Raw genomic sequence first — 11,725 nt, 5'->3', positions numbered from 1 at the left:
CAAGCAATCTTGATTCCAGCTTGTGTTTCTTCCAGTCCAGCATTTCTCATGATGTACTCTGCATATAAGTTAAGTAAGCAGGGTGACAATATACAGCCTTGATGTACTCCTTTTCCTATTTGGAACCAGTCTGTTTTTCCATGTCCAGTTCTAACTGTTGTGTCCTGACCTGCATACAAATTTCTCAAGAGGCAGATCAGGTAGTCTGGTATTCCCATCTCTTTCAGAATTTTCCACAGTTTATTGTGATCCACACAGTCAAAGGCTTTGGCATAGTCAATAAAGCAGAAATAGATGTTTTTCCTGGAACTCTCTTGCTTTTTCCATGATCCAGCCGATGTTGGCAATTTGATTTCTGGTTCCTCTGTCTTTTCTAAAACCAGAAGTTCAAGAAGTTCACGGTTCACATATTGCTGAAGCCTGGCTTGGAGAATTTTGAGCATTACTTTACTAGCGTGTGAGATGAGTGCAATTGTGTGGTAGTTTGAGCATTCTTTGGCATTCCCTTTCTTTGGGATTGAAAGGAAAACGGACCTTTTCCAGTCCTGTGGCCACTGCTGAGTTTTCCAAATTTGCTGGCATATTGAGTGCAGCACTTTCACAGCATCATCTTTCAGGATTTGAAATAACTCAACTGGAATTCCATCACCTCTACTAGCTTTGTTCATAGTGATGCTTTCTAAGGCCCACTTGACTTCACATTCCAGGATGTCTGGCTCTAGGTCAGTGATCACACCATCGTGATTATCTGGGTCGTGAAGATCTTTTTTGTACAGTTCTTCTGTGTATTCTTGCCATCTCTTCTTAATATCTTCTGCTTCTGTTAGGTCCATACCATTTCTGTCCTTTACTGTGCCCATCTTTGCATGAAATGTTCCCTTGGTATCTCTAATTTTCTTGAAGAGATCTCTAGTGTTTCCCATTCTGTTATTTTCCTATATTTCTTTGCACTGATCACTGAAGAAGGCTTTCTTAACTCTTCTTGCTATTCTTTGGAACTCTGCATTCAGATGCTTATATCTTTCCTGTTGTCCTCTGCTTTTCACTTCTCTTCTTTTCACAGCTGTTTGTAAGGCCTCCTCATACAGCCATTTTGCTTTTTTGCATTTCTTTTCCATGGGGATGGTCTTGATCCCTGTCTCCTGTACTATGTCATGACCTAATTCCATAGTTCATCAGGCACTGTATCTATTAAGGCACTGTAATTCTGCGTTTAAAAAGCACTTGCCTCTTTATTGTTGTTTTAATAGAAGAAAACTTCTTACAGATGAAAAATGAAAAATTCACTTGCAGCACAGAGGTGAGTGTGTGCTGGTCAAAGAGGCAACAATAGTCAACAATCTAGTAAACAATAAATATTAGACTTTTTTTTCCCTTCTTCTAGGAAAGCTCTGTGTCCATTCTTCTGTCATATAGGAGTGGGGTCCATTATGCCCTTCACTTTATACAGTGAAACAGTTATTCTTCCACCATTATTCATTGATATATCCTTTAGTGTAATCTAACCAGTTCACATACTGCATGTAATTCCTTGTCTGCCCTTGGGATTTCCAGGGAACTTGATTACTAATTCATGTGACTTCCTCCACCAAGTCATGTTAGACACTGAGTATTCAAATCACTTCATCTTTTAAAATAATTTGCACTCTTCTATTTCTTCTAAAATGTACCTGTAAATACTTCTTTTTTAAAAAATGGTGCATTATCCTTTCTGATAGAATTCTGAATCAGTCAACTTTCGCTACATTCTTTGGTGGCTTAAAAAAATGTTGGCTTATAGTATAACAAAGTAGAACATGTGCATACAACTTAAAGGTAACTGTGGAGAAACAAGGTCAGAGTGATAAGACTGTGTTGTTATGTTAACAAAAGGTCAAAAATTACAGCAGTCAAATCAGTGAAGGGTATTATTGCCCCTTTCTAGCCTTTTAAAACAGACAGCCCCAAGCTTTATTTTGCTGACAAAAGTTGAATGTGCCATTCGAATGTCTTTATTTAATTCTATGCATTGGTTGAGATCAGTCATATGCTTTGAAAACAGTAGATCATGTGGCAGAGTTCAAATTCAATTGTGAATTTGATTCACCTATTGTAAAATTAAGTAACATTTTTCATTTAATTATAATGCAAACCAAGATTGATTCTAAAGTAAATAAATAAAAGTGGGATAACGGTAAAAGTAGACTTCCCTGGAGGCTCAATTGTAAATAACTTGCCTGCCAGTGGAGGAGCCACAGGATCATACTTGTGTTTGATCCCTCGGTGGGGAAGATCCTCCAGAGAAGAAAACAGAAACCCACTCCTGTATTCTTGCATGGGAAGTCCAATGTACAGAGGAGTCTAGTGGGCTACAGGGCATGGGGTCACAAAAGAGTTGGACACAACTTAGAAACTGAGCACACAGTGGTAAAATTACTAATGGACGGCATATTCAGTTCAGTTCAGTCGCTCAGTTGTGTCCGACTCTTTGCAACCCCATGAACCGCAGCATGCCAGGCCTCCCTGTCTATTACCAACTCCCAGAGTCCACCCAAACCCATGTCCATCGAGTCTGTGATACCATCCAACCACCTCATCCTCTGTTGTCCCCTTCTCCTCCTGCCGTCAATCTTTCCCAGCATCAGGGTCTTTTCAAATGAGTCAGCTCTTTGCATCAGGTGGCCAAACTAACAGATTTTAAAAGTATATATACACTTATTATATATTATTTAAATATATACTATGTATATCTTGGAGAGATAACGTCTTCCTCAGTGATCAATGAAAAGAAATAGAGGAAAGCTATAGAATGGGAAAGACTAGAGATCTCTTCAAGAAAATTAGAGATACCAAGGGAATATTTCATGCAAAGATGGGCACAATAAAGGACAGAAGTGGTATGGACCTAACAGAAGCAGAAGATATTAAGAAGAGGTAGCAAGAATACACAGAAGAAACATGCTAAAAAGATCTTCATCACCCAGATAATCACAATGCTGTGATCACTCACCTGGAGCCAGACATCCTGGAATGCAACGTCAAGTGGGCCTTAGGAAGCATCACTACAAACAAAGCTAGTAAAGGTGATGGAATTCCAGTTGAGCTACTTTAAATCCTAAAACATGATGCTGTGAAAGTACTGCACTCACTGTGCCAGCAAATTTGGAAAACTCAGCAGTGGCCACAGGACTGGAAAAGGTCAGTTTTCATTCCAGTCCCTAAGAAAGGCAAAGCCAAAGAATGCTCAAACTACCACACAATTGCACACATCTCACACGCTAGAAAAATAATGCTTAAAATTCGCCAAGCCAGGCTTCAACAGTACATGAACCATGAACTTCCAGATGTTCAAGTTGGATTTAGAAAAGGCAGAAGAACCAGAGATCAAATTGCCAACATTCATTGGATCATTTAAAAAGCAAGAGAGCTCCAGCAAAAAACATCTATTTCTGCTTTATTGACTATGCCAAAGCCTTTGACTGGGTGGATCACAGCAAACCTAGAAGTTCTAAAAGAGATGGGAGTACCAGATCACCTTACCTGCCTCCTGAGAAATGTGTTTGCAGGTCAGGAAGCAACAGTTAGAACTGGACATGGAATAATAGACTGATTCCAAATAGGAAAAGGAGTACGTCAAGGCTGTATATTGCCACCCTGCTTATTTAACTTATATGCAGAGTACATCATGAAAAATGCTGGACTGGATGAAGCACAAGCTGGAATCAAGATTGCTTGGAGAAATATCAATAACCTGAGATATGCAGATGATACCACTCTTATGGCAGGAAGCAAAGAAGAAGTGCCTCTTGATGAAAGTGAAAGAGGAGAGTGAAAAAGTTGGCTTAAAGCTCAACATTCAGAAAACTAAGATCATGGCATTTGGTCTCATCATTTCATGGCAGATAGATGGGGAAACAATGGAAACAGTGACAGACTTTATTTGGGGGGGGCTCCCAAATCACTGCAGATGGTAACTGCGGCCATGTAATTAAAAGATGCTGCTGGGAAGAAAAGTTATGATCAACCTAGACAGCATATTAAAAAGCAGAGACATTACTTTGCCAACAAAAATGTTCATCTAGTCAAAACTATGGTTTTTCCAGTAGTCATGTATGGATGAGAGGCATGTATGAGAGTTGGACTACAAAGAAAACTGAGCACCGAAGAATTGATGCATTTGAACTGTAGTGTTGAAGAAGACTCTTGGGAGTCCCTTCGACTGCAAGGAGATCCAGACACTGCATCCTAAAGGAATTCAGTCGTGAATATTCATTGGAAGGACTGATGCTAAAGCTGAAACTCCAATACTTTGGCCACTTGATGCGAATAACTGACCCATGGGAAAGACCCTGAAGCTGGGAAAGATTGAGGGCAGGAGGAAAGGGGATGACAGAGGATGAGATGGTTGGTTGGCATCACTGAATCATGAACATGAATTTGACGAAACTCCGGGAGTTGGTGATGAACAGGGAGGCCTGGTGTGCTGCAGTCCATGGGGTTATAAAGAGTCAGACAGAGTGAGCAAATGAACTGAACTGATAAGTTTCTTGACCTGCAGCAAATATTACATTATAGCATACATGTATAATATACAATTTTAATATGAATATCAAACATCTAATCAAATCATCCTGCCACATTTTTTCAGGTTTAAGAGGAAAAAAAGGAACTGAATTATACCAGGAATATTCTGTGTACATTAAAAGGCTAAAATACTTAACTACAATGTATATCTTGCATATTTTTATGGATGAAAAGCTCATAAGTTTTTTGTTAGAACAGAAGAAAAAGGCTGCATTTCAGGAAAAAATGATCAATTATATTTTTCCATAGTAGGTTACTTTGTCATTAATCTTATTGTATAGTTCAATTACCTGCAGGCAGTACTTTGTATTTTAAAATGAATGTTCTTGCACTTTAAACAAATAATTGGTTTGAAAAAAAATATGAGTCCAGAGGGCAATATCTATCAAATGATAGATAGCTTTTTTAGAAGCATATTAAATTCTAAAGTCATTAAATTAATCATTTATTACAGCTCTTTTAAAATTCTGTTGGTAATAATGCGCTATCTACTTTCACTAGTAACTAAAGTTAGTTCCTTGAGTAATTAGGAATTCAAATGTCATGAAAAAAATGCAATTTAAAATTTGTTTAATAAGATGAGAGTAACATCATTCTAAGATACTTAATTTAAATTTTATCAGTTTACTCTAAGTACTGCTTTTCCCACCTTATCCACTCAGTAATCAGCTTGTCAATGAAGATTATTAATGAAGGGGCAAAAACACTAAAGATCATGACTTTTTTGACTTTCTTTTTATATGACACATACCTGTGGTACTTACTAAATGTAAAAATATCAGAAAATAAATATATCCAACTAAACATCTAATATATTCTGTGCCTTTTCAGTAAAGACAATCATTTGCCTTCACATCTGTTGTATCATTCATTCTCTTTGTTTGATTGTCCGTTGTTTCAATGTCTTGAATTTTCCAGTCTTCCTTGAATTTGGATTTGCCATGTGATGGAGTCCTGGCCTTTGGACTGTGAATGATTTTGTTGTTCAGTTTCTGGGTCTGAATCTTAAAGGAGCGGGCACGTGACCTTCACATTCCCTTTCCTTCATCATTCTGCTGTCTCTGCTGTTGAATCAGAAGATGATGCATTCATCACCTTTGACTTTTCCAAAGAGAAGTATGGCCTAGTCATTAAAAAAAAAAGGGGGGGGGGCCTAGAAAATCTATTTGGATGTTCACATGACAGGAAACCACACGTCTATCTTTTCTACACCAGCACTTGTGCCTGGTGTAAAAGTGTCATGCTACAAAGTACACTTAAAGAAAGTAAACAAACTAAATTAGCACTGTCCTGGACTGCAGGTCATTTCTTGGCATCCCAGTCCTGATTTTGTTATATCAAGTTGCACATAATCAAATAAATTGCCTGACTCTTTTTCACCACTTATCAGTTGTTTGTCTAAGTCAATTATTAGAGATACACCATATGTCAGTAAATGGACACTCCACTCCACTATCTCCAGAAGATCCTCTGGAGAAGGCAATGGCACCTCATTCCATACTCTTGCCTAGAAATCCCATGGATGGAGGAGCATGGTAGGCTACAGTCCATGGGGTCAAAAAAAGTCGGACACAACTGAGCGACTTCGCTTTCACTATGGGTTATATGTTCTATAAACAGGATTTAAAAGGATTTAACTAAATACTGCTATTCTGCTAGTACTAGACGAATCTCTATACTCAATGTTTAGTCCCCCTTGTCAGTAAGAGATAAAGGACCCAAGACATAGTGGGAGAGCCTCATTATGAAATATGCCTGAACTTCGGAGTCAAAAAGTCATATACTCATTAACCCAGATAATCCAATAATAACTGTAACATCAGGCAAGTTGATTCACGTTTTTGTAGAATTTTCTTCATGTTTAAGTGCAGTTAAAGACCTATTATAGGATTGTTTCACAAAATAAATGAGGCAAAGTATACAGGAGCTTCCCTGATAGCCCAGTTAACAAAGGATCCTCCTGTAATGCAGGAGACCTCTGCTCAATTCCTGGGTCTGGGAGATCAGAACAGTTATCATAGTGCCCAGCAAGATTAGTGTTCAATATTATTGTGATTATTTATTGTTTAGCTCTGCTTTTCAGATAGTTAAAGTTGGAAAGATTTAGATTGTGTAAATGCTTAAAATAACACAAATATGTTGCTTGAAGTATACTAAAAAAAATAGTGTCTTGTCAATCGTATTATTTTTATGATTATAAGTCTCAGTCATAACTGAATTCTTTTAATTCTGTAGATCAGTGGTCCCCCACCTCCAGGCCATGTATTAGTACCTCCTGACAGACCAGAGGCAGCATTAGATTAGAAATAATGTGCACAATACATGTAAAGCACCTGACTCATTCCAAAACCATCCTGATCTCAATCCATGGAAAAATTGTCCTCCATAAGATCAGTCCCCAGTGCCAAAAAGGTTGGGGACTACTGCTGTAGATACCAGTAAATATACATTTAAAAATGACTTCTTCTCCTAGAATCCTCAACTTGTCTCCAGGCACCTAAGATATATGGGCTTCCCTGGTGGCTCAGACAGAATCTGCCTGCAAGTCAGGGGACCTGGGTTCAATCTCTGGGTTGAGAAGATCCCCTGGAGGTGGGCATGGCAACCCACTCCAGTATTCTTGCCTGGAGAATCCCATAGACAGAGGAGCCTGGTGGACTACAGTCCACAGAGTGGCAAAGAGTCAGACACAACTGAACAGCTAAGCACAGCACCCCTAGGATATATGATCTAGAGTAATTATTCCATAAGCTACAGAAACTATCACACTTAACTCAGACAGCAAAGTTCACTTCTGTCGGGAATGGTATATGTACAGCCTTGTCTTTGAAAAGTTCCCGCTCAAGTCAGCACTAAGCTAGATCCCTAGCATGCTATAAGAACACTCCATGAGTTACATAAGGCATCTTTGACTATTTGTGATTAGGAAAAAAGAAAAAAAAAAATCCCTCAACACTTCATTCAAGCCAGGTCACAAGTCCCAGTGGTCTGGCCAAATGCCAAGTTAAACAATGACATTCTGCTCCACATAGCAAACTTCCCTTCACAGAGGAGAAAAATTACTAATTCAATCTATACTCTCATGAGATTTTAGAGAGCAATTACATGTCCAAAGACAAGGCAGAGATAGAAACTATTAATAGGTTCACAACCCAAAAGCATTCCACAAGGTGAAGAATAAGTGTATGTGCCAATGAATAAAGGAGTAAATCATGTTCAGAACCTTAATTAACTGTGTAGCCTAGGAGCTGGCATTGAGGAGTTAAGACATGAAAGGGATCTGAAACAAGGAGTTTCCAAAAGAGACCTATGTCATGGAAAGGTGCTAAGACTCTTACTCAAAGGATTTTTCCATTGGCTACAGAGAAAGATTTGCCTGGAGTAATGTGCTCATGATGAGAAATTTAATAACAAGGATGAAACCATTTTACCAGGAATGATTCAAGAGTGCAGAGCCTTGGGTATTCAAGTAGTTGTAATTGACACCACTAAGAATGACCGCATTTCCTCACATATGTCTTCAGTTACATCCTGCATTTCTGATGAAAACGAGGTTACTAGCTGGTCACTGATGGTAGTTTTTCTGTGCCATGGATTCAGTTTGTTTTTTATTAAATTCTAGCCCTAAACAATTGTAATAATTCTAGGGAAAGACTAAAGTAACATTTCTTGTAAATAAAATGATCCCATTGCTAAGTAAGAATGCCTGATGATGGACAAGAAAAGGAAATGTTTAAACTGTTACAAAAGCAAATCTTTATGTTCTCCTTAGAAGAGTTCTACCATGAGTAATTTCATTTTATTTACATGAAAAATGCTGATAGAAACTATCTATCTATATAGATAAAACTAACATATATGGGAAAACAATAGATTATTTGTAATTTTATACTGAAATGTAATAGTTATTATTCAGTTGTATCCTCTAGACATACAGGTGCATTAACCACAATTGGCTTTAACTATCAAATAATTTCAAATATTTTATTCAGAAATAAAGTCATAACTCCCATCAAGGCAGTGGATTTCAATTCCTGGTGCTTCTTTAAACTTTGAAGAACTGAGAAGCCTGAACATAGATAACTAATTGAATAAAAACAACACTGTAGCTTTGAAGTGTGAAAATATGTGAGAACAATTCTAATACCTGGGCTCTACTCCTGGAAAATATAAAATCAGAATAAAGAGGTAGAAAGCTGGCCATCAGCTATATTTTTTTTAAACTTCTCCAGTGTGCATGTTGGCATCTTGGATTGAAAACTGCTCTAAAGAATGTTTTACATTTAAAATATTCATACAGAGGCCAAGATCCTGTTCTAACCATCTAATTAATTGTTATGAAATGGTGAGGGGTTCACACTCTTGAAAACTACAGTGTGAACAAGGGGTTTCTCCCACACCTTCCCAGGGACAGTTGGTAATAAACTCTTTGAAGTTAAATCTCCCTGAAAGGGCAATGCAAAAATCCTTTTTATAACTGGAAATGAATCAGACAAGCTTTTCAGCTACTCCCTAACCAAATTCCAGTAAAGCTCATATTATTTGGCTTTTGGCTTTTTTTCCCTAACTCCTGTTGTGACTTAATTCTGCTTCAGTCCTATCCAAATTACCGCTCTCGAAAGATTCTGCTTAGCAAAGAACTTTTCAAGCTATATTATCAGTTCTTTTCAAAATGGCACTTTGGAGCCTGGAAAAATATCATTTTAATACTAAAAATCCCTCTAGTAATTCAATTACTTTGGGATTTTGTCATATGTGTGAAAAGAATACTTAACTCCAAGAATAGGCAGACTTCTAGGTAGGGCAATTTTGCTAGTATTTTTTTTTTCTTTTTAGTGAGTATTTTCATTTAAAGTTCAAAATAAGTTCAGCAGATTAGAATCCCAGATTAACAAAAATTTGTATATTATCCCCATTTTTTTAAATTAAAAGTTGAAATTAAGCCCTTGAATTTCAGGAGGCTCCCTTGTGCTCATAAAGTTACAAGCTGTGGACAAAGTATTTCACTTGTTTTTTTCTTTAGCAGTGAAAAGTATATAGATGATTCAGCTAAGGCAGTATGTAACCAGAATGCTTCTAACCTGAGGCAGCATGTAAGGTATTTTGTCCAAATACCTGGAAGTGATCATCTTAACATTATCATCACTCTTAACATTAGCCTGTGTCTAATCTCTTGTTCTGCTTCTTCCTTCATTCATTCCACTAATGCTTTTTAAGCATATTTTATATCTGATACATTGTGGATATAACAAAATCACAACAGGAAAAAAAGAAATCCCTGTCTTCACAGAATTTGCATCCCTATGGGATAAACTGAAAATAAACACTGTAAGTTTTGGATACCAGACAATAAGTGCTAAAGTAAAATAGAAGTGAAGAGGTTAGGAAATTTGGGGCAATAAAGTCTTGAACTTTAGTGGGACCTCATTGAAAGGGTAAAATTTAACTAAAGAACTAGAAGAGGGGAAGAATGGATGCCATAATATCTGGGGAAAGGGACCTCAGGTAGAGGGATGGTAAATGGGTTTGAGGAGCAGTTATAAGGCCAAAGTCCAGAAAGATGAGGAGAGAAAGCATGGAGGTAGATTATGGAGGGTTTTTTGTCTCGTAATAAGAAATTTGGATTTTATGTGATATAATAAATCACTAGGTTGTCTGAACTATGGAGAAGATGGTCTGATTTGTCACACCGAGTCAGAAACGATTACAGTGACTTAGCAGCAGCAGAAGCAGAACTGGTTTGCACAATATATTGAGATAGGAAAGTAGTAGCCATGGGCCTAGGTAGAAAGAAGAGTTAAGAATTAAGGGTAGGAATACATTCAGGTGGTAAAGAATCCGCCTGCAAGGCGGGAGACCTGGGTTTGATACCTGGGTTGAGAAGATCTCCTGGAGGAGGGCATGGCAAACCACTCGAGTAATTCTTGCCTGGAGAATCCCCATGGACAGAGGAGCCTAGTGGGTTACAGCCCATGGGGTTGCAAAGAGTGGGAAAGGACTGAACGACTAAGCACATACATCTCCTTAGCTTTCTCAGGCTTGTGACAGCTTCTTGGAATTTTTTTATTTTTTCTTCACATTTTTGAAGAGTATTGGCCAGGGATTTTGTAGGCTGTCCCCCAGTTTGGTTTGGTCTGCTGTTTTTCTCATGGTTAAATGAGGGTTATGGGCTTTTAGGACTACCAAGTTAAGGCTGTCTCATTTCAGACAGTAAAGACTCTGCCTATAATGCCGGAGAACTGGGTTCGATCCCTGGGTTGGGAAGATCCCTGGAGAAGGAAAGAGCTACCCACTAGAGTATTCTTGCCTGGAGAATTCCATGGACGGAGGAGCCTGGTAGGCTACAGTCCATGGGGTCATAAAGAGTTGGACACGACTGAACGACTTGCACTTTCCATAAAAGGGCAGAGGGAGAGAAAGAGAGAATGGGAATATACCAAGTTTTTAAGAAAAAAATTTTCTGAAGTTTCACACAAACACAAGAAACTGCCCAAATCATAAATGCTTAACTAGGGGTGAGGGGGTGAGGACAGATTTCCAAATCTCACCCATGGGTGTATATATCAACCACCCAGAACCAATAAGTATTACCAGCAACTCCAAAGCCTTCTCTATTCCCTTGATAAATACCCCTTTGGTTTCATGTATAACCACCAGATTATACTTCACCCAGGTATAACCACCCTCCTGACTTTCAGATCAGATCAGATCAGTCGCTCAGTCCTGTCTGACTCTTTGTGACCCCATGAATCACAGCATGCCAGGCCTCCCTGTCTATCACCAACTCCCGGAGTTCACTCAAATTCACGTCTGTCGAGTCTGTGATGCCATCCAGCCATCTCATCCTCTGTCATCCCCTTCTCCTCCTGCCCTCAATCCCTTCCAGCATCAGAGTCTTTTCCAATGAGTCAACTCTTCGCATGAGGTGGCCAAAGTACTGGAGTTTCAGCTTTAGCATCAATCCTTCCAAAGAACACCAAGGTCTGATCTCCTTTAGAATGGACTGGTTGGATGTCCTTGCAGTCCAAGGGACTCTCAAAGGTCTTCTCCAACACCACAGTTCAAAACCATTAATTCTTCGGCACTCAGTTTTCTTCACAGTCCAACTCTCACATCCATACATGACCACTGGAAAAACCATAGCCTTGACAGGACGGACCTT

Source organism: Bison bison, unplaced genomic scaffold (assembly GCF_000754665.1).
Source record: "Bison bison bison isolate TAMUID 2011002044 unplaced genomic scaffold, Bison_UMD1.0 scf7180017864204, whole genome shotgun sequence".
Classification (NCBI taxonomy): domain Eukaryota; kingdom Metazoa; phylum Chordata; class Mammalia; order Artiodactyla; family Bovidae; genus Bison; species Bison bison.
Note: the sequence above shows the minus strand (reverse complement) of the source record.